This window comes from Bos indicus x Bos taurus, chromosome 1 (assembly GCF_003369695.1).
Source record: "Bos indicus x Bos taurus breed Angus x Brahman F1 hybrid chromosome 1, Bos_hybrid_MaternalHap_v2.0, whole genome shotgun sequence".
Lineage (NCBI taxonomy): Eukaryota > Metazoa > Chordata > Mammalia > Artiodactyla > Bovidae > Bos > Bos indicus x Bos taurus.
The window spans coordinates 44,717,696-44,742,034 of NC_040076.1; the positions used below are offsets into that span (position 1 = coordinate 44,717,696).

At 40.8% G+C, this 24,339-nt stretch overlaps 1 protein-coding gene across 1 annotated transcript in view; it reads left to right on the forward strand.

The window, feature by feature from the left end:
* Positions 1 to 168: 168 nt before the first annotated feature.
* The window catches only part of TMEM45A (transmembrane protein 45A), a 115,404-nt gene continuing 91,233 nt past the window's right edge, over positions 169 to 24,339 (forward strand). Inside the window, exon 1 of the mRNA XM_027559258.1 lies at positions 169 to 489. The gene's annotated coding sequence lies outside the window, so the exon portion shown is untranslated. The remainder of the gene's footprint in view (positions 490 to 24,339) is intronic.

The window sequence follows — 24,339 nt, forward strand, 5'->3', positions numbered from 1 at the left end:
TTCCAGGTTCTTCCCAAGGATGCAGCGAGCGAGCCCGGGGGGCGGGGGGCGGGGCTTGAGGCCCGCGGGAGTGGCGGGCTGACCCGCCAATAGGCGGCAAGCGAGGAGCCCCGGAGACCAATCAGCTGGAGCTTCTGCTAGCGGCGGCCGCCTAGACTCATGCCCCGCGGGGGAATCAGATGAGACACATCTGGACAGCTGCGCTGGGGAACTGTGCTGCCCCTTCTCGGGCCGACGTCAGCTGAGCACGTCTCCCACGTTCTCTCCTTGCAGGCACTTATTATTATTCATTTTCCCAATGAAGCAACCTAGAATCCAAGTTTAAACTTTTCTCCTCTAATGCGAGAGGGGGCCAGATCCCATCCTACTTGTTAAACGTTCTTGGGGCTCTGGGATCCAAAGGACAGAAACAGCAACAACGAAAGCCCAGCCGCTGTCTCATTTAAAACTGGCAAAGTGGAAAAGTAGTATTGAGTAAGACCGATTTGGGTAAGTTTTGGATACGTATTGGATATCCTGTTTATCGCTCTATGATCTCTATCTTGCCTCTTTTTCCTATTCTCACTAGCCCTCTCTTTATCAGGGAGAGAATACCGCTTGCTGCCACAAACTGAACAGACTTCGTTTCCTTTACTTCTTTGGTAACACTTTAGTTTTGGGGTCATCTGTATGCTATTTTTAAAAATTTCCTGGGAACCGAAATTTAACTGCTTTCCTATTAAAAGCCTCTTCTAACTTCAAAGTTGAACTATGGATAACTTTATTTTTCTGTTTTCTTTCAGTGAGAACAGTGTATACATTTGTAGAACCGGTATTTTTATCCATCCCCAACACTCTATTTTGGTAGAGGATTGAAAAGTTATCTGGGTTATTCACAACTAACGAAACTTTTACTTTCTATAATAAGATGTTTAATATTAAATTATTTAAATCCTGAATTGTTATAGGTAGTTACTGTTTCAGTTACATGTGAATGAAGCTCAATGTCTTTTCTGTATTCTCCTGCTCATAGTGGTAGGCACAAATTCTTCCTTGATCATTAAAAAACACATTAAACATGTTTGTTTAGAAATGCTGTACATCCACTATGTACACCAATAATGTTATATATTAATCACACTATGTACCACTATGTACATCAATAATGTATATCCACTATGTACATCAATAATGTTATATTATGACCACTATGTACAGACCACTATGTACATCCCTATGTACATCAGTAAATAACATCACTGTTCTGTATTAATCCCATAATTACATCAAAATAATATTCACAGTGGTTGTTAGATCGTTGTGCTTCCACATAATTCTGATATTTATTTCAGGATTTAGAAATGGAAATGTTGGCAAATATTGAGCTAGGTGAATGGCCTGAGGCTCATTCCATCTTAGACATCTATAATTGTCTCTGTTTAAGCAATGTTTTAGATTTGAGGCTTTATCAGATATTATTTACTATTGTGGCCAGAATTGATCTTTAATTTCTGACTTAGAAAGCAGTAGGTGCCTTAATTGAAAGTGTGTTTTTGATTCAGAAAAGCATTGCACACTGTGAGTGGAAGAGTTGAAGTGGTTTTCAGGGCTGGAGGTTTAGAAGAAACAGTGTTGCAGGGATCAGTATAAAGAGCCAGCTGGTCTGGTTCAATTCAAAACCCTCCTGTTTAATCTTGAGCAAGTTACTCAGCCCATCTTACCTCAGTTCCATCCTCTGTATATGGAGATAATACTACCTATCACCGGCTCCCTTCTCAGCTTCCCCTGCTGCACTTGTTTTCCCAGCCACCATTCTGACCTCTACACTACCACCTAGGGTTTACTGAGTGCAGACCAGTTGTTAATGGGGCCTTGTGTATAGCTGTAAGGGAGAGAGAGTCTGGAGAGGAAAGTGAGGTAGAATTTATCAAGCACCTTAGAAAGATCTAGAAAGTTCTGGGAAAGAGAACTTATAGGATGGTTTTATAGAAGGGTTGGCATTTCTGGGAAAGATTTTGACAAACAGCTTTGGTTGAGGGGAAAGGGATCCTAAAACAGAAGGTGGCAGGCATTCTAGGAGGAAGGGAAAGCATGGACAAAAGCATTGAGGCTAGAAAGTGTGACTGTATCATCAGGACCCTGGGTTGTGATAGGGATAATTCATGAGAAGTCAGTAGATGGAAAGATGAAAAGTGGGGGAAGGGGGAGGTAGGAGAGAGTGGTGGGGAGAGCCTGTGGGGAAGGAGAGGCTTGGGAGGTAAGATTGGTAGGAAGTGGCAAGCTGAACTGGCAGCAGTTGCATAGTTGGAGGTGTCTCTGGAATGATCCATCTCTGGAGTCCAGTTTCTACCCCTTGCCCAGCATACCCTCCCCATCTGTTCCACTGCTTCAGTGACCTCCAACCCACCCCCTTCAGGGCCTTGAAGGACTGCCCAGTGAGTCTGGGTCCCACTCTTGGAATCACTCTTGTGGTGGCTGTCTTGGAGCTCTGCTGAAGTGGTTTGGCATCCTGGACTATTAGGCTGCATTTCAGATGCAGGCTACACTCTAAAGTCTTTGACATGGTTGTGATTGTTGCACTCGTCCCCAACTCCCTACACACACAGTGTGTGCTGGAAAGCCCTTTTTCATGTTGCTAAGAGAGTCGAACATTCACATGGTAATATTTATAACCTTAATATTTATAACCTTATGATGTACAATTGTTGAAGAAGATAAGACCTGTAGTATTCACCTCAGTGGAGAGTCAGTTTGGAGATCTCTGCTGTCTCTTCCTTGAGAAGTACTGAGCTGTGTCAGAGGAAACCCAGGTCTGGTCCTGATGCTGCTGTGGACCGCCTGTGTGACCTTGGGCAAGACTGAGCCATTATGGCCGTCTCTGTGCCATCAACTGTTAAAAGATCTCTAAGGCCCCTCTTCCCTTGGATGATTCTTTTATTCTTCTTGCACCCCCTAGAGCCCAAGCCTTAACCACTAGTCTGTGCTGCCTTGGATATAATACATCAAAGCAGCTTTTTTTGTTTATAACAACAGTAGTCAGGAAGTCCATGGAAGGAGGATCACTGGAGGTGGGGGGACCATTTGGAGGAGTGGAGTTGGTACAGTTTCCCAGGAGTGGCCAGAATATCAACATGAGTCTTGTATACGGATGTGTTGCATGTGCAGACCGGTCATGTTTTGTTGTTGTTCAGTTGCTAAGTTGTGTCCAACTCTGCTACCCCATGAACTACAGCAGATGCCATTCAGCCATCTCATCTGGAGATGTTTTACTTGTTTTTTAGATGGAGCTCATTACAAATAATCATCTGTATTTTCTTTTTTTTTTATTTAAAAATTTATTTTATTTTATTTTTAACTTTACAGTATTGTATTGGTTTTGCCATATATCAATATGAATCCGCCACAGGTATACACATGTTCCCCATCCTGAACCCTCCTCCCTCCTCCCTCCCCGTACCATCCCTCTGGGTCGTCCCAGTGCACCAGCCCCAAGCATCCAGTATCATGCATCAAACCTGGACTGGCGACTCAGTTGAAACATGTATAATATCATATATGTCTTTTCATCTTGATTGAACAGAACTACTATAGACCTTGGGCTTACCGTAGACTTTCAGTAATACCAGGTGACTCATTGTTGCCTTTAAAAAGCTGAAACAGAGTATACAAGCATCAAAAGTAATGATTTCCCCTTTATTTACTGCCTTCTTCCCTTTCTACTAGTTTTTCCAGATGTAATTTTGTTAGTAGTTTGGTCTGTATCCTTCCAGTCCTTCTCCAAGAGTCTACTCATGGGTGTAGATCTAAACATGAATATAATTTAAAAATATAAATAGAACCACAGTAGTTTTATTTGAAAATACAGAGAAACAATGAAATGTCTGAAGGCTTGTGGAAGAATGGGGCAGATGCCAGGTACACTTTCTATTCCTGTTACTTGTGAATCCTTGTTTGTTTGTTTGTTTGTTTTTCTTATTTCTAGAGACACTGTGGTTTTGGGATAAGAACTTCACGTGGTGAAGGTCAACGTAGGACTATTTGAGGGGTCCTGTTATTAGTCATACCCAGTCTGGATTTGAATTTTGGGAATTCAATCTTAAATTTTTTAATATAGTGAATCAACTTTAAAATATTTCTTGAAAAACAGTTTAGTTTTCTTTTTATCTTATTAACTTAATGTAGTCACTCTTTTCAGTCTAGCACACTGTGCTCAGTCAGTGAGACTTTGGAGTCAGACTGAAGGTTTCAACTTGATACCTACTTCTTACTAGTGTAAGTCACTTTGTCATGGAGGTTTTATTACCTATAAAGTGGGGATATCAAAGCCACTAAATGAGAAAATCAGTAGAAAACATTTAGCATGATGTCTGCGTCATACTAAAGCCTATACATGTAAGCAGTTCATTTTTTACTGTGGTAAAAAGCATAACATAAAATTTGGCTTTGTAACCATTTCTAAGTGTATAGTTCAGTGACGTCAAGTACATTCACATTTTTGTGCAATCATCACCACTGTGCATCTCCAGAACTTTTTCATCAAAATGAAACTCTGTCCTCATTAAACCTTAACTCTCTATTACCTTCCCCTGTCCTCTCAGCCTCTGGCAGCAACCATTCTACATTCTTTCTAATGCATCTGACTACTCTAGGTATCTCATATAAGTGAAACTATAGAATATTTGTCTTTTTATGACTGGATTATTTCACTTAGCATATGTCTTCAAAGTTCACCCAGATCATAGTGTCATAATTTGATTTCTTTTTAAAGCTTAATAATTTTTCTTTGTACATATATATCACATTTTGTTTATCCAAAACAAATGTTGATGGACATTTGGGTTATTTCCATCTGCAAAGTTAATTTTTTGTGTCAATTTGTCCAGGCTACAGTATCCAGACACTTAGTCAAACATTATTCTAGATATTTAGTGAAGGTATTTTTAGGTTTGAGGCTTTAACCCCATGAGGGCTTCCCTTGTGGCTCAGTGGTAAAGAATCCGCCTGCCAATGCAGAAGCCACAGGAGATGTGGGTTCAATCCCTGAGTGGGGAAGATCCCCCAGAGAAGGAAATGGCAACCCATTCCAGTATTGCTTCAAAATCTCATGGACAGAGAAGCCTGATGGGCTATAATTCATGGGGTCCCAAAAGAGTAGGACATGACATAGCAACTAAATAGCAACTACTTACATAAAATTCAAATGACATCCCTCATTTCCAGGTAGCCCTGTATTAAATTACTATCCTCACACTTTAAATGAACAAAGTATAAAGTTCTGAATTTCACTTTGATATGTCTAGGTATAGACTTAAAAAAAATTAACAGCTTGTTTTCTTTTGATGTGTCCTTTATATTTGAAGACTCAAATATAAAGTCTTCCTTTAGATCAGAGAGTTGTTCTCCAGTTATTTGAATCTCGCTTCCTCTCTCTATAAGCCAGAAATAATTCAGACTAATGATTGTCAACAGCTGTTACAGGAAGAGGGGAAAAACCAGCATAGAGAGAGGCATGTAGTAAGAAGCACATTTAGGACAGATTTAGGGACACTGTGTATTAAATAAATAATGAAAATTTAATAACATTAAAAAATAATGCAGAAGGAAAAATCGTGAAAAATGCTCGCACCAAAATCATGTGGTAGCTGAACCTTGAGGACAAAGGCCTGAGGAAGAGGGAGTAATAAGGAGGAGAGAGAAGGTTTTGTTGAGAAAGAATGGGGGGTACTGGGGTCAGGGACCTAGAAGCTCTTACCTTTAAGCCAGCAGCAAGGAGAACTGACAGCCCAGCGTCTCCATCTCTGGTGTCGCTTCTCCTCCTCTTGCTCTGCCCTCAGTTTGTGTACACCGAGGGCATGAAGACAGACTGTGGGAGAGCAGGGTAATCTGGTTTTTTCCTTGTTGCTTGTGTGACTTTTCCTCTGTTGTTTCCACTGCGGGGAGCAGAAGAATGAATCAATGAGGATGAATGAGATCATCCTCCTGGGGCAAGTGGGAAAACCCCATACAGACACTAAGCCTCCTTTTCCTCATCAGAAAAGCAGGCCTTTCTCCCTCTACTTCTAAGAGAGGATTCATGAAGTCCTGTATGTAATGGGGCTTCGTGAACTGTATTGTGTTTTATGGAGGAGAGAGGTTATGTGACCGTGATCATACTTTAAAGCTCTTTCTTCACAGAAAGATGCACAAACAACTAATGGCTAAGTGAGTGACAGTTTATTAGGTGTCAGCTCTTCTCAGGGTTCTTCTCGTTGTACCGTCATGGATGCCTTATGGTGTAGAGGCTATTATTATTTTAGAGATGAGATAACTGAGGCCCAGAGAGGTTAAGTAACTCTTCCAAGGTCACACAGTGATGAAATCAGGATTTAAGCACAGGATAACCTCCTTGCAGTGTCTGAATGCTTTATGCCATGTGTAATATTATCCTCAGGAGTGAAGCACCTGTTGTGGTTGCCACTTTTTGATATTCACCATGGCCTGAAAGGTAATCTGTCTCTGCCTTTATCCACCCATCTCCACCTTGTCCCCTCCTTTCCCAATGCTAATGAAATGTAGTCAGACTTGGGATAAAAAAGTAGGTTCAGGTAGAGGCCACGTGATGATTTGAGGTGTGAGATACTTGTTTTGTTCTTTCATCTACAAGCTCAGGCTTGGACTGGTGCTTCTCTCATGTTCTCCAGTAGCAATAACTTTGCCATTAGTTTTGAAATGAGTGAGATGGCCAATACCAAGTCCCAGAGAAGATCTGTGAGCAACTCTGCTCAAATAGGGCTTCCCTGGTAGCTCAGATGGTAAAGAATCTGCCTGCAATTTAGGAGACGAAGGTTCGATCCTTGAATTGGGAAGATCCCTTGGAGAAGGGAATGGCAACCCACTCTAGTATTTTTGCCTGGAGAATTCCATGGACAGAGGAGTCTGGCAGGCTACAGTCTGTGGGGTCTCAAAGAGTTGGACATGACTGAGTGACTAACACACACACTGCTCGAATAATGCAACCTACTTCTCCTCTGATAAACTTGGCCTCATGATGTCCAGATTGTATTTACACCTTATACAAGCCTTTTAGGCTGTTTGTTTCCTTCCCTGGAAATGGGGCTGGTGTGAGTCAGGATGGTACAGGGGATATTCCAATTGCTCTTGAGATTAGAAAATAAAAGATTGATAGTGTGATTGTTGATATTTTTGATGAGAATTCATTGGTGGAGAGCATGACAGTTACTCAGTGAGTTGAGAAGAAACACATCTTCTGGGAAAAAGCTTTGGCTTTGGCCTGGGTGCTTACCATCCAGAGGCTGTCTGTGTGGAGAGAGTCATGAGTCTTTCCCCATATCACTGTTGTTTTCCAATTTCCAAATGGAGCACTACTGTTGCAGTGAATGAGAAAGCAGCGGCTCCAAAATTTCTCATGTGGCCATGGAGAGACATGGGTTATACAAAGTATGCTTATATAGCTGGAAGAGGTATTGGAGGGTCAACATCATTTCAGACTGGACTTCCAGTATTCTCCTTGCCTTTTAAACCCATTACCTATTTTAATGATTTCCAACTTTTAGAAGAGGATTTTATTGTCTTTTGTTAATGAACTGGCATGGTAATGAAAACAATTCTCAATTTTTTTGGTGTGTGTGTGCCTGCTGATGCTCAGTCATGTCCAACTCTTTGTGACCCCATGGACTATAGCCCACCAGGCTCCTCTGTCTATGGAATTTTCCAGGCAAGGATGTTGGAATGGGTTGCCATTTCCTACTCCAGGGGATCTCCCCAACCCAAGGATCGAACCTATGTCTCTTGCATTGCATCTTCTGCATTTGCAGGCAGATTCTTTATCACTGAGCTGCTTGGGAATCCCTTTAGTGGCCAAAAAAAAAATATATATATATATATATATATTCAGTAGTCTGAGGATGTGAAGTAGGAATGTGTCTTTTATCAATCTTTCTAGGAGATTCTTGGGTCAGTGGCTCAAGATCCTCATTTTGAAAAACTCAGGTTAAAGTGGTATCTTTTCTGTGTAATAATATTGGTGTTGAGTGCTAAGTTGACTGAATTTGAAAGAATTTCTGGTTTTGCCCAAGATAGAGTAACAGGGCCAGATTTATTCTTATCCTGAAATAATAAAAAATATCAGATAAAATATATGAAGTAATATATGGGTTTTGAAACACTGGTCATCAGGCAATGGGAGGGCAGTGATATCCAGGAAATTACAAAGACGTGAACACTCCAACTGCTCCAGCTGATCCCTGGGAGACAGTCCAGGCTGAGCCCCAGGTGGAACTCATACTCCTTGAGTTGAGGAGGTGGTGCTGAGAGCCCAGGAAACCAAGGTGTCCAGAGTTCACAGGACTGAGTTCCAGAACCAAGAGACCTGCACAGAGAGGGGTCACTGGAAACATGCGGGAAGGCCCCTCACGTGTTCATAAGAGTAAGTGAGTCAACTACAGGAGTCTGGAGGGTGGCGGGAGGGGTGCAAAGATGAGGGAGAGGGTGGAGAGCAGTTCCCTGCAGTCACAGAAGTCTGGGAATATTGCTTGTTCCCTCCAACCAGATTAGAAGACTTATAATTCACGAGTATTGGACAGAACAGTCAGGAAGGTCTGGCCTCAGTAACGGGGAATACTTAGCCTTAAACTGATCACTGCTCCCGACATGCCTAACAGATCATCAAAAAGTGATACCTGAGAGGATCAGACTGCTCCCAGGTCACCTACTCATCCCAGAACAGACCTCAAGAATATTTAGAAATATGAAAAAATATCCAGTGCCCCAAAAGACAAAATTCACAATGTCTGGCACCCCAAAATAGTAAAGCAATTGTGTTTAAAATGAAACACACTGTCCTTGACTGACCTAGAAGTGTATTTCCACACACATTTTTGTACCATTATGCAGTCAAACAGTTAAGTCCATCAGTGTAACATTTTGTACATAACATGCCCTACTCTGCTAAACCATGGTCTGCGTTAATATTTATCTTGGCTTCTGAGATAACAGTTCCTCTTTCATGTCCATTATTGTTTTTTAAATATGTTTCCTGTGTTTGGTAACTCCAACTCCTGGCTTATGGGAAGGTAAGCTCAGTCAGTACATCATGTATCTGCCCCAAGCATTGGAGCTGGGAGCAATGGATGGTGAAATGGGGCTAATTCTCTAAGGCTGATGGGTGACTTGGAATCAAATGCCATAGAGAGCAGTAAGGGCCAAACCAGGGAGTCCAAGATCTGCTGACAGGTATAAGGGGTGAGTTCAGCCAGGGTGAATTTCAGCCTCTGAAATTCAACAGCAGTGTACCAGTGTTGTGTTAGAACTGAAGCTGAAGAGTCAGACCTTGACTTTGCTACTTGCAGTTTGAGGTTGGGTTAGTGAGATTACTCTGGGGTCATGCATGAGCTTAATGCTCTACGGGTCCATAACGGACCTCCAGACTTTGAGCCTGGGCTGTCTCTTCTCCTCTGAGATTAGGTAATTTTTAATTTGGTCACCAAGCACCAAGTGTGTTTTGCTGATTCATTGCTGCCTAGAAGTTCGGTCTGACACCCTGTCTTCTGGGTATCTCTTCTTTAATGCTTTGCTACTTGAAGAAACAAGTGTTCTTTAGTTTGGCTGGTGCCAAGCACCTTGCCATCCTTTCCCATTCTGCCTGAGCAGATAGGTGACTTTTCTACTTATAAGTCTCTTGGATGGTGGAAAAGTGTATGTTTCTTAAAACGTTGTGTCCCAGATCAATTTGTAAAAAAGTAAGAAAGCTCTTACTTGAAGATAATGACAAGACATTACTACTATCATCTGATGAAAATGTTCCTTTCTTTGAAGGATTGGGGCTAAAGGGTCAGTCTTAGAAAAAATTGGAAGTCAGTTTGTCTTTTAAAACAGAGGTCTTAAGATCACGTTTTCACCTGAAAAGGAGGCCGATCAGAAGTCTTCTAAAACCTTACTTTTATTCCCAGTGTTGGCTGGACTCTGGGTTGGGTTACTACAGCAGGAATACAGGGATGCATACTAGTCAGTATTCTCATGATCTCTATGATGGTTCTTGTGGCAGAAACAGTTTACTTGCAGTATTTAATGATAATAATAACAGCAGCTGCAGCGTTAGATGGCGGATGGAAAAAGTCTATCACTTTCATTTCCTTTCAATCAGCATTGATCGGAGGAGGATCCGTTTCTCTCTGGTGTTTTCCAGTGAGAGAGACGAGGAGAGCGTGGGTGAGGCTTTCTGTCTTCACTTGATGAGCTTAGGACCATTTCCTGTCTTCCTGCACATGTCTGGGACCTTCAGCCTGTTTGCAAGATGTACTCAAGGACAAAGATTGTGGTTTCTGGAGAGAAATGCACAGAAGAACTTGATACAGTCTCACAGTTGTTAATTGTGGTAGGTGTAACTGGTTTTGTTTTTTGGCATATTGTTATTGTTGTTGTTCAGACTCTTTGTGACTCCACCGACTGCAACACACCAGGCTCCTCTGTCCTCCACTATGTCCTGGAGTTTGCTGTCCACTGAGTTTGGTTCATGTCCATTGAGTTGGTGATGCTATCTTACCATCTCATCCTCTGTGGTCCCCCTTCTCCTGCCTTAAGTCTTTCCCAGCATCACAGTCTTTTCCAACGAGTCAACTCTTCACATCAGGTGGGTGACATATTGGAGCTTCAGCTTCAGCATCAGACCTTCCAATGAATATTCAGGGTTGATTTTCTTTAGATTTTACTGGTTTGATCTCCTTGCAGTCAATGGGACTCCCAAGAGTCTTCTCCAGCACTGCAATTTGAAAGCATCAATTCTTCGGTGCTCAGCCTTCTTTATGGACCAACATCCATTCATGACTAAAGAAAAATCATTAATTTGACTGTAAGGACCTTTGTCAGCAAAGTGATGTCTCTGCTTTTTAATATGATGTCTAGTTTTGTTATAACTTTCCTTCCAAGGAGCAAGTGCCTTTTAATTGCATGGCTGCAGTCACCATCAGTGATGATTTTGGAAACCAAGAAAAGAAAATCTGCCAGTGCTTTCACTTTCCCCCCTTCTATTTGCCATGAAGTGATGGGACCAGATGCCATGATCTTAGTTTTTTTCTTTCAGATCACACAACTGTATTTTCTATTTGTCTTGTGTATAGATAGGGCCATCTGATTGGTTTAAACCAGTTAAGCCTTCTCTACCACCTCTCTTTTGCCTCTATGGTGAACATAGAGTCCATGCGTTGAAGATGGCCTCCAACAGGAATGTGATCTGAATTTCTAAAGCCTTGCTTGAAGGAAAGATGCCCAGGAAAGCCACACAAATGGGAGTGCTCTGTTGTTCTTAATTTGCATAATATGTAACCTTTCACATTAGAAGCTACTTAGTTTTTCTAATGTTGAGTTTGAAGCCAGCTTTTTCACTGTCCTCTTTCACTCTCATCAAGGGGCTCTTTAATTCCTCTTCACTTTCTGCCATTAGGCTGATATCATCTGCATCTTTGAGATTGTTGATATTTCTCCCAGCAATCCTGATTCCAGCTTGTGATTTATCCAGCTCAGCATTTCACATGATGTACTCTGGGTTTAAGTTAAACATGCAGGGTGACAATATACAGCCTCAACATACTCCTTTCCCAGTTTTGAACCTGTCTGTTGTTCCATGTCTAGATCCAACTGTTGCTTCTTGACCTGCATATAGTATTCTCCAGGAGACAGGAAAGGAGGTCTTTTACTCCTATCTCTTGAAGAATTTTCTTCAGTTTGTTGTTGTCCACACAGTCAAAGGCTTTGGTGTAGTCAGTGAAGCAGAAGTAGATGTTTTTCTGGAATTCCCTTGCTTTTTGCATGATCCAGTGAATGTTGGCAGTTTGATATCTAATTCCTCTGCCTCTTTGAAACCCTGCTTGTATATCTGGAAGCTCTCAGTTCAGATACTGCTGAAGCTTGGCTTGAAGGATTTTGAGCATAACCTTGATAGCATGTGAAATGAGCACAATTGTATGGTATTTGAGCTTTCTTTGGCATTGCCCTTCTTTGGGGTTGGAATAAAACTGACATTTTACAGTCCTGTGGCCATTTCTGAGTTTTCCAAATTTGTTGACATATTGAGTGCAGCACTTTAACAGCATCCTTTTAGGATTTGAAATAACTCAGCTGGAATTCAGTCACCTCTACTAGCTTTCTTAGTAACAGTTCTTCCTAAGGCCCTCTTGACTTCACAGTCCAGGATATCCGGCCCTAGGTGAGTGACTACACCATCATGGTTATCCAGGTCATAAAGACATTTTTTTGTACAATTCTTCTGTGTATTCTTGCCACCTCTTCTTAATCTCTTCAGCTTCTGTTAGATCCTTACTCTTTCTGCTTTTGGCTTATTTTTATTTATTTCTGCTTGAATGATAATGAGTAAGAAAGGGTAGAGTGAGTGGGTCAAAGTACTGTGCCCTGATAAGCAGTTACATTCTGATTGCCTCTCAGATGGGAGTTTATTTTTCCCTGAGATGAGAATCTGCTTGATAATGGGAAACCCTTGAAGCAGGCAGGAGCCTTTGAGTTGCTTCAGTCTCAGTCCTGCTTCCATCTCCCACTTTTGTCTCTGCCCTCTACTCTCATGCTCTTCTGCCAAAACCCATAATTGTCCTTCTGTTGGCAGCTTTCTCCAGGACCTCATTTACCCAGAAACTGCACAGGATTCAGTAGAGGCTAAGTTGGGATTCTTCCCCTCCTGTTTTCTGTGTATATTATTTTGGGGATTGGAAATCAAATTTTCATGCCACTTTAGAAGTCCTTCTTCAAGATTAAAAAAAAATAAATTTATTTATTTTTAATTGAAGGATAGTTGCTTCACAACATTGTGTTGGCCTCTGCTGTATATCAAGATGAATCAGCCATAGGTATACATATGTCCGCTTCCTCTTGAACCTCCCTCGCACCTCCAACCCCTTTCCACCCCTCTAGGTTATTACGAAGCCCCAGTTTGAGTTCCCTGAGTCATACAGCAAATTCCCATCAGATAGCTATTTCACATATGGTAGTGTACATGCTTCCATGTTACTCTGTCCATTCCTCTCACCTTCCCCTTCCTCTCTACCCTCCACCTGTGTTCATAAGTCTCTTCTCTATGTCTGCATCTCCATTGCTGCCCTGCAAATAGGTTCTTTGCTACCATCTTTCTAGATTCCATATATATGCTTTAATATATAATATTTGTTTTTCTCTTTATGACTTACTTCCCTCTGTATAATAGGCTTTAGGTTCATCCACCTCATTAGAACTGACTCAGATATGTCCCATGTCCTAACTATTGTATATAGATCTGCAATGAACACTGGAGTACATGTGCCTTTTTCAATTTTGGTTTTCTCAGGGTATATGCCTAGGGCTTCCCAGGTGGCTCAGTGGTAAAGAATCTGCCTGCAATGCAGGATCTGCTGGAGACACAGGTTGGATCCCTTGGTTGGAAAGATCCCCTGGAGGAGGAAATGGCAACCCACTCCAGTATTCTAATAATGGAATTATTGGATCATATGGTAGTTCTACTCCCAGTTTTTTGAGGAATCTCCATACTGTCTTCCATAGTAGCTGTAATCAATTTACATTCCCACCAATAGTGCAAGAAGGTTTCCTTTTCTCTGCACTCCCTCCAGCATTTACTGTTTGTGGATTTTTTGATGATAGTCATTCTGACCAGTAGGAGGTGATATCTCATTGTAGTTTTGATTTGCATTTCTCTAATAATAAGTGATGTTGAGCATCTTTTCATATGTTTTTTAGCCATCTGTATGTCTTCTTTGGGGAAATGTCTGTTTAGGTTTTTTTGCCCACTTTCTGATTGGGTTATTTGTTTTTCTGGTATTGAGTTTTATGAGATGCTTGTATATTTTAGAAACTAACCCTTTGTCAGTTGTTTCATTTACTATTATTTTCTCCCATTATGAGGGTTGTCTTTCCACCTGATTATAGTTTCCTTTGCTGTGCAAAAGTGTTTAAGTTTAATTAGATCCCACTTGTTTATCTTTGTTTTTATTTCCATTACTCTGGGAGGTGGGTCATAGAGAATCTTGCTGTGATTTATGTCATACAATGTTCTGTCTGTTTTCCTCTAAGAGTTTTATAGTTTCTGGTCCTGCATTTAGGTCTTTAATCCATTTTGAGTTTATTGGTGTTAGGAAGTATTCTAGTTTCATTCTTTTATACATAGCTTTCCAATTCTCCCAGCACCATTTATTGAAATGACTGTTTTCCCCATTCAAATTCTTGCCTCCTTTGTCAAAGATAAGGTGCCTTTAGGTGTGTGGGTTCATCTCTTGGCTTTTTATATTGTTTCATTGGTCTATATTTCTGATTTTGTGCCAGTACCATACTGTCTTGATGACTGTAGCTTTGTAGTATAGTCTGAAGTCAGGGAGGTTGCATTCCTCCAGCTGCATTCTTTTCTCAAGATTGCTTTGCTATTTGGGGTCTTTTGTGTTTCTATACCAATTGTGAAAATTTTTGTTCTAGTTCTTTGAAAAATGCCATTGGTAACTTGATAGGGATTACATTGAATCTGTAGATTACAGTTGGTAGTAGAGTTATTTTTACAGTATTGACTCTTCCAATCTAGGAGCATAGAATATCTCCCCATCTGTTTATGTCATCCTTGATTTCTTTCATCAGTGTCTTACAGTTTTCTGTATACAGTTCTTTTGTCTCCTTAGATAGGTTTATTCCTTGGTATTTTATTGTTTTTGTTGCAGTGGTAAATGGGATTGATTACTTAATTTCTCTTTCTAGTGTATAGTAATGCAAATGATTTTTAGGTATGGATTTTATATCCTGCAACTTTACTAAATTCACTGATTAGCTCTAGTACTTTATAATATCTTGGTAATGTCTTTAGGGTTTTCTATGTATAGTGTCATGTCATCTGCAAACAGTGAGGATTTTACTTCTTCTTTTCTAATCTGGATTCCTTTTTTATTTCTTTTTCTTCTCTGATTCCCATAGCTAGGACTTCCTAGCTATGTGTGTTCCTAGCTATAAACAGTGTTGAATAATAGTGGTGAGAGTGGGCACTCTTGTCTAGTTTTGATCTTAGAAGGAATGCTTTCAGTTTTTCACTGTTGAGAATAATGTTTGCTGTGGGTTTGTTGTCTATCACCTTTATTATGTACAGGTTCCTTCTATGCCCATTTTTTGAAGAGCTTTTATCACAAATGGGTGCTGAATTATGGCAAAAGCTTTTTCTGCATCTCTTGAGATTATCACATAGTTTTCATCTTTTAATTTGCTAATATAGAGTATCACATTGATTGATTTGTGTATATTGAAAAATCCTTGCATCCCTGGGGATAAACCTGACTTGATCTTGGTGCATTATCTTTTTAATGTATTGTTGAATTTTCTTTGCTAGAATTTTGTTGAGAATTTTTACATCTGTGTTCATCAGTGATGCTGCTGCTGCTGCTACTGCTAAGTCGCTTCAGTCGTATCTGACTCTGTGCGACCCCAGAGACAGCAGCCCACCAGGCTCCCCCATCCCTGGGATTCTCCAGGCAAGAACACTGGAGTGGGTTGCCATTTCCTTCTCCAATGCATGGAAGTGAAAAGTGAAAGGGAAGTCGCACAGTCGTGTCTGACTCTTTGCGACCCCATGGACTGCAGCCTTCCAGGCTCCTCCATCCATGGGATTTTCCAGGCATGAGTACTGGAGTGGGGTGCCATTGCCTTCTCCGTCATCGGTGATATTGGCCTGCAATTTTCTTTTTTTGTGATGTCATTGTTTGGTTTTGGTATCAGGGTGATGGTGGCTTTGTAGAATGAATTTGGAAGTGTTACTTCCTCTGGAATTTTTGGAAACAATTTCAGAAGGATAGGGATTAGTTCTTCTCTAAATGTTTGATAGAATTCACCTATGAAGCCGTCTGGCCCTGGGCTTTTGTGTTTTGGGGAGATTCTTGATAGCAGTTTTGATTTCAGTGCTTGCAATTGGTTTGTTCATAGTTTCTATTTTTTTCTGGTTCAGTCTCAGAAGGTTAAACTTTTCTAAGAATCTGTCCATTTCTTCCAGGTTGTGCATTTTATTGCCATATAGTTGCTTATAATAGTCTCTTATGATCCTTTGTATTTCTGTGTTGTCTGTTGTAACCTTTCTTTTTTCATGCCTAATTTTGTTGATTTAATTCTTCTCCCTTTTGTTCTTGATAAGTCTGGCTAATGGTTTGTCAATTTTGTTTATATTCTCAAAGAACCAGCTTTTAGTTTTATTAATCTTTACTATTGATTCCTTTATTTCTTTTTCATTTCTTTCTGCTCTGATCTTTGAGCTATCTTTCCTTATACCAGTTTGGGGTTATTTTTGTTCTTCTTTTTCCAGTTATTTTAAGTGTAAAGTTAGGTTATCTATTTGTTGTTTTTATTGTTTCTTGAGGTAGGAATGTATTGCTCTAAACTTCCCTCTTAGAACTGCTTTTGCTGCATCCTATAGGTTTTGGGTCATCACATTTTTGTTGTCAGTTCTAGGAATTTGTTGATTTCCCTTTTTATTTCTTCAGTAATCTGTTTGTTATTTAGAAATGTATTGTTTAATCACTTGTAATTCATATCTAGTCTCATAGTGTTATGGTTAGAAAAGATGCTTGATATGATTTCAATTTTTCTTAAATTTACTGAGGCTTGATTTGTGACCCAAGATGTGGTCTATCCTGAAAAATGTCCCGTGTACACTTTAGAAGAAAGTGTATTCTTCTGCATCTGGTTGGAATGTCCTGAAGATATCAATTAGGTCCATATGATCTAATGAGTTATTTAAGGCTTGTGTTTCCTTATTAATTTTCTGTTTTGATGATCTGTCTTTTGGTGTAAGTAAGTTCCCTACTATAATTGTGTTACTATCAATTTCCCTTTTTATGCCTATTACTGTTTGCCTTATGTATTGATGTGCTCCTATGTTGGTGCATAAATATTGACAACTGTTATGTAATCTTCTTGGATTGATCCCTTGATCATTATGTAGTGTCTTTCTTTATCTCTTATAATATTCTTTATTTTAAGGTCTATTTTGTCTGATATGAAAATTGTCACTCTGATTTTCTTTTGATTTCCATTTGTATGGAATATATTTCTATCCTCTCACTTTCTGTCTGTATGTGTCTCTAGGTCTGAATTCAATATTTTTTTTTAATATAAATTAAGAGGACCGAATTGTTTACCTGTCTTGAAAGATATTTTTGAAAAGTTAAAAACAGAGAAAGGTCAACTGGGTGGATGTTTGGATTTTGAGGTATCCTGACACGGATGAAATTAGTTCTTCTGAAAAGAAAAGATTGGGGTTGTTGTGTTAAACACCTGCTCCTGTACTTAGAGCACAGTGGTTCTAGTTTCATGGAAAACAGTGTTGACTCTCACACTGAGCACAGTGAAACCTCTGAATTTTCCTTTTGGTACACATCCTTCACTGATACTGCTGAATCATAAAACACATGGCCAGACTTGGGGATGGAGTATTGTTAATGAGGGAACTTAGGCCTGAAAAGTACAATTTCAGGAAAATCTGCAATAATATAATTTCTACTTCATTTTTTGTCACATAATCCCTTTATTTTTCCAAGTTCTAGTTAACAAATAATATTGAGAAGTATCTTCTTCTTTATCATACTCAAACTGAAACACATCCTTTTCTCTTTTTCCTGTGGGTATGATTTGAGAAGCAATTTATCACTGGCAATTCTGAGTCTATGTCCAATAAGAAAGCAAGAATAAAGGTGAATGAATATTTTTTGGTGTTTTAAGTCATTGGAGAAATGATTAGCAAGTTAGTTTACATCACTGAGCATCTTACTCTTACAGAAAGAGCCATTAGACTAGTATTGGAGAAAGCAGTGGTATCCTTTGCAGAAAGACTCTGGTTTAATTGAGGTTTCTCCACTGGCCTTCTGTTAGGCTCACCTCCACCTCTAGTCCATCTCATCATTAACCACGTTTCTGAAATTAATGTATTAGAGGGGCCGTTTGGTCACAGGATGAGTGAATATTGATTGAGGGTGGTGATGGTGGATGGAAAAGGGAGGGCCTGCTGGTTATTCCAAGTGAGAGCCTGAACAACATGAAGAGGGAGAGTTAGCAAAAACACAGAAAGAGAAAAAAGAAACAACTGACCCAACCTAAAACATTTGTCAGAAATCTTCTTGAAGACTAATATACTTTCCTTAGCCATATGGTTGGGCTTCCCAGGTGGCTCAGTAGTAAAGAATTCACCTGCAACGTAGTTCAATCCCTGGATCAGGAAGATCTCCCTGGAGAAGGAAATGGCAACCCACTCCAGAATTCTTGCCTGGGAAATCCTATGGACAGAGGAGCCCATCAGGCTACAGTTCTTGGGGTCACAAAAGAGTCGGACGTGACTTAGCAACTAAACAACAACAACAGCCATATGGTTGAGTCATATTTTTTGTAACTAATTCTTATAAAATCTAACCATTTCCAATGGCTGATGGACAAAGAAGTCTCTTCCAACTTGTTAGGGTAAAGAGATCTCTTCTTTAACCAAAATTATAGGAAATCTTCTGCCTCCAGGCACTCAAATCTCTTACTGGGCCCACCCTGAAAGATTGCTCTTTTCAGATCAGTCCAGTTGATTAGGTTAATTGTGGCCCAATCTTAAATAAATAAATACCAATTACTGGTGGAGAAAGCTTTTTTAAAAATTGAAGTATAGTTGATTTACAATGTTGTGTTAGTTTCTAGTGTACAGCAAAATGATTCAGTTATGTGTATATATGTATATATATATATATACATACACATTTTTGTCTGTGTGTGTATATATATATACATATGTATGTATATGTATACATATATATGTGTATATATATATACACACACACCTATACAGTAGGCCCTTGTTTGTTTTATATTAATATATAATACTTTGTATCTGCTAATCCCAAATTCCTAATTTATCTCTCCCTTCCCTTTCCCTTGTGGTAACCATAAGTTTGTTTTCTATGTCTGTGAGTCTATTTCTGTTTTGTAAAGAAGTTCGTTTGTGTCATATTTTAGATTCTACAATAAGTAATATCGTATGGTACTTGTCTTCCTCTTTCTGACATATCATTTAGTATGATAGTCTTATGGCTGAGTAGTAGTATTCCCCCTGGGGCTTCCCTGATGGTTCAGGTGGTCAAGAATCTTCTTGCAACGCAGGAGACCCAGGTTTGATCCCTGGGTTGGGAATATCCCTGGGTTGCAAAGAGTTGGATATGACTGAATGACTAACGCTACACTAGTATTCCATGGTGTGTATATATAATACATCTTTATCCATTCATTTGTTGATGGACATTTAGGTTGTTTCCATATCTTAGCTATTATAAGTGGTGCTTCTATGAACACTGGGCTGCATGTGTCCTTTTGAATTATAGTTTTCTCTGGATATTGCCCATGAGTGGGATTGCAGGATCATATGGTAACTTGTTTTTAGATTTTTAAGTAACCTCCATACTATTATCCATAGTGGCTGCACCAATTTACATTCTCATCAACAATGTAGGAGAGTTCCCTTTTCTCCACATCCTCTCTAGCATTTGTTATTTTATAGACTTTTAAATGATGGATAGTCTGACCAGTGTGAGGTGGTACTTCATTGTAGTTTTGATTGGTATTTCTCTGATAATTGAGTATCTAATAGTTGAGTATGGTTTCCTGTGCCTATTGGCCATTGTATGTCTTCTTTGGAGAAATGTCTATTTAGTCTCCGGATAAGAAAACTTTTGCATCTCTAAGGAAACAGCCATGTTTGTGAGTACAATTCATACCAGCATGGAGTGACGCTTCATAGGGACATGGAGCTTTCCAGACACTGCCTAGGTTGAATGATGCCCAGAGCATCTCTTTCCACTGTAGTTGCCATGGAGGTTGCTGAACAACCAGAAGAGGAATGCTTTATCTTCAGAGCCAGCTTCATGGTTATGCAATGTGTACAGTTGTACAGGGTCCAGTTTTAGATGAGAGAGCTTCATTCTTGGTTTAATGCTCTACTGTCACTGTTGTGAACATCCCAACAATTTATGAACAAGGGACCCCACATTTTCATTTTGTTTTTGGCCGTACAAATCTATTAGCTGTTTCTGCCTCATTCTTCTAGGGTCACTCAGGTGTCACAAGAGGGAGAAAATAAAATCAAGAACCTGTTTGATCACCTTCCTCCAAGTTTATGTATCCAGATAAACACCTAATGAAACTGCTACCCGTTCTTTGATCTTAATTGATGGCATATTTAACCTCCTTTAAGAGGAGATTCTCAGAGATCTCTTTTCCCTTTCTAAAAGCATTTCCATACTGACTTCCTGCTGCTGCTGCTAAGTCGCTTCAGTCGTGTCCGACTCTGTGCGACCCCATAGACGGCGGCCCACCAGGCTCCCCCATCCCTGGGATTCTCCAGGCAAGAACACTGGAGTGGGTTGCCATTTCCTTCTCCAATGCATGAAAGGGAAGAGTGAAAGTGAAGTCGCTCAGTCGTGTCCGACTCTTAGCGACCCCATGGTCTGCAGCCTACCAGGCTCCTCCGTCTATGGGATTTTCCAGGCAAGAGTACTGGAGTGGGGTGCCATTGACTTCTCCATCCATACTGACTTAGAACCTCTAATTAAAAGAATGATTCAGGTCTGGGCAACATGTGGTACTTCCATACTTGGAAAAGAAGGATTTTCTACATCTCCTTGGTTTACTTTGTTTTACGGTAGATAGCACAACCTCAATTTCATGGGTGCATTTTACACATAAATGTGTAAAATTTATTTTTTAAGCAAGATTTAAGAAATATTCTTATTGGCAACTGGGTCCAAATACCGAAACCAGCAGCAATGATTGTGAATGTTCTTTCCTGAGTTTTCTTAATCTTCATAGGCTGTACACAGGTGAGGGGTGTACCCTGCAGCTTTTTATCTATTTCCCTTGGGTGGGAATGGGTGTGAGTAGCCTGGCTTGGTGGACTGGCCCAGGAGAGAAAAGCAGGGTCATGGGAGGGCCTTATCCCTGTGGAAGCCTCCACTTTTTCTGTGCTTACACACTGGCCACCTAAGTTGGACGATGAGAAGTTTCATAGAAATGATTAGTCAGGAGGCAGACTTGGTGAGAGTGGGCATAAAGGCTGTAAGTCCTTCTCAGGACCTGGAGAAGCACCTGCTGACGGTGGCTGGGGAGTGCTTCCCTGATTGCCAAGGACAGGGTCTTCTGCTAAGCAGAGAGTGTGCATAGTGGAGTGATACTCAGTCTTGCTTATCTGATGACATTAATTAAGGGGTGTTATGGGCCAGGGTTCTGTAGGTTGAGTGGAGATGGAGGCCACTGGCAATGCGTGCCATGCCCAGGGAGAAATATGTGAGTGGGAGGAAGAAAAAAGGATTTCTCTGGAGCTGTTCCAAGGTTGATGCTAGTGAAAGATGCTTGTCTCTCTCAAGCATTAAAGCAGCATCTGCCAGGATTGTCAGCTACTGAACAACACACCTTCAACACTCATGAGCCGTGGGGAGTGTGGGTACAAGTAAAAGAGTCGTAAGTTTTAATGTGTTTCCTTACTAGTTGCTTTTGGTGTGCAACTGGACGTGTGTATGTGTGTAAAACTGACAGAAACTTGTCGGGTTATGGTCTATTGATTTTTTTATTCAATTTGGCAAATTTTCAGCATTAACTAAGACATGAAGGCTTTGTTTTAAGGCTTTAAAACAAGGCTTTGTTTTGTTTCTTAATCCTTAACCCTTCTGCCTCAAGTCCAAGGTGCTACTCAGACCAAGAATGATGAATGACTATGAAGGGAGAATTGGTTTGACACAGTCAAAAATTAGTTCACCATTTCTATAGTAATCTTTAGTGTAAAAGAGCAAGAACTTTTCATTCACATTGACATCTAACACTTATGTACCAAATTATTATATGCCAAGCACAGTTCTAGAGCCAGAGATTAAGAAGAAAAGAAAAATAGAAAAAATAATCCTACATCCATGAAGCTTTTGTTCGAGTGAGGGGCAACACAATCAATGAAATAGCCAGGGAAGTCCGTAGTAGTTTAGATGGGAATTATTATGGGAAAGTAAAGCAAGAAAAGGGGATGGGGTTTGAGGCACTTAGTAGTTTTCAATAGGATGATCACGAAAGACTCCTTGAGAAAGTTTTTGAGCAAAGACTTAGAGGAGATAAGGGGAAGAGCATTTCAAGAAGGAGAAGCAGCAAGTGCAAAGGCTGTAAGGTGGAGGCAAGCCTGGTGTGCAAGGAGAGACAGGGAGGCCAGTGTGGCTCGTGGAGGGGAGGATGAGAAGAGGCTGGAGGAGTGACATCACTTGGGGCTATGAAGAGAAGGGGACGACAGAGAATGAGATGGCTGGATGGCATCACCGACTCGATGGACATGGGTTTGGGTGGACTCAGGGAGTTGGTGATGGACACGGAGGCCACAGGTGCTGTGGTTCATGGGGTCGCAAAGAGTCGGACACGACTGAGCAACTGAACTGAACTGAATTGATGAAGTTTCTTGTGAAAACTTGGGCCCAACTTATACTTCAATAGAGTAACACTGGCTCCTATGTTGAGAAAAATGTGAAGGGCAGAGGTGGGAGCAGAGTCCAGTTAGCCCATTGTAATAACCCAGACCTATATGAAAGTGCTTACAGGGGTGCAGTAAAGAGTGGACAGCCCCGGGGAATATTTTGGAGATAGAGCCAGCAGAATTTTCTAGTGGGTTAGATGTAAGAAGTGAAAGAAAGGAGTTAAGGATGACTCTACATCATCCTTAACTGTGGTGGGGGCGAGTAACCAGAAAGATGAAGTTGTCATTGAGTGGGGAAAACTAGAGCAGGTCTGGTCCGAGAGGGATGTTAGGAGATCTGTTTTGGATGGTTTGGGATTTGAGGTGTATGTCAGACATCTGAGCTTCCCTGGTGGCTCAGATGGTAAAAGGATCTGCTTGCAATGTGGGAGACCTGGGTTCAATCCTTGGGTCATGAAGATCCCCTGCATAAGGAAATGGCAACCCACTCCAGTACTCTTGCCTGGAAAATTCCATGGATGGAGGAACCTCTTAGGGCTACAGTCCATGGGGTTGCAAAGAGTCGGACAAGTGACTCACTTTTTTTTTTTTTTTGAAGTGAGCAACTTTACTTTTCCACTTCAGATATTTAAGTGGAGATGCTGAGTGGGAAGCTGGATATGGGAGTCTAGAGTTAAGCAGTGAAGGCTGAGCTAAAGATAGAAATCTAGGAGTGGTGATATAGTATTCATGCTGTGAAGCAGAATGAGATCCCCCAGTACTGAGGGCAGGTAGAAAAGAGTTCTAAAAACTGAGCCTGAGGACTTGCTAATTTTAAGGACCTGTGAGATAGGAGAAAGCAGAAAAGAAGGAGGAACCAGTGAGGAGGAAAAACAGGGGAAGAGTATTTTCCAGCAAAGGGCCCTGATCTACTCTTTGAATTTCTGCTAGTGGCTCAAGTAAGCTGAGGACAGAATTGGCTATTGAATGCAGCAATTTGGGATCTTTGGTGACTTTGACAAGAGAGCTAGAATCAGGTAAGATCAGTAAAGAAGAGATAGGTTGAGGTAGGGAGAAATGAAGTTAGAGACAATTAAATTGCTACCAGTCTTCCTCACTCCCAATCCAGAAGAAACAAGCCCCTCAACTTCCCATTTTTATGATTTTCTTTATTTTATTTTGCCAACTCTGTTAATCTTTGTAAGCAACCTTCAGTTCTTTTGGAATGGGCTGACAAGCCAGCAAGATGGGATGCTCCCACAGGAGGGAGCCTCTACTCGGGTACAGAGCTTCTTGTTACTTCCCTTCATGTCTGGTGGTAGAAATGTGGCCACTTGTCTGGTCCTGAGGGTGGTGGTGGGGGTGGAGCGGTGGGGGCAGGCACAGCTATGCACACTGCATGATACAGGCCCTTTGAGGAGGATGCATTCAGGTCATGATTTTTGAGGGGGGGCAGGTTGCTTTCATTGCTTCTTGGTGAGGCCACAGGAATAACTGTTTTAGCATCTGTCTTGTTATAGTTGCAGAGAAGGGCAAGATTTGGGATAAACTAGAGGGATTTCGTAGCAGCAGCGGAGGGATTTCAGAGGAGAGCACAAGAGTGAAGGACATGATGTTGAAAGGAGAAAAAAAAATCTACATATTGGTGGCTTGTCAGCTGTGGCTCTTGTCCTTTAGGGATATGAAGATTCGTCTCATCCTGCAGAGGCTGACCTACATTTCAAAAGTGACTGTGAAATTTGGCATGTTTGAGAGAAACTCCTTTCCTGGCTAGGGCCACAGGATGACTCATCTGGCTTGGATATAGTTGGCTTTTGTTGAGGTACCAGGAGAGCTCCCGTGCAGGGTACTAGACTCAATTCCCAGTAAACAAGAGTATCTCCTGATTCCTCCACTTCCTT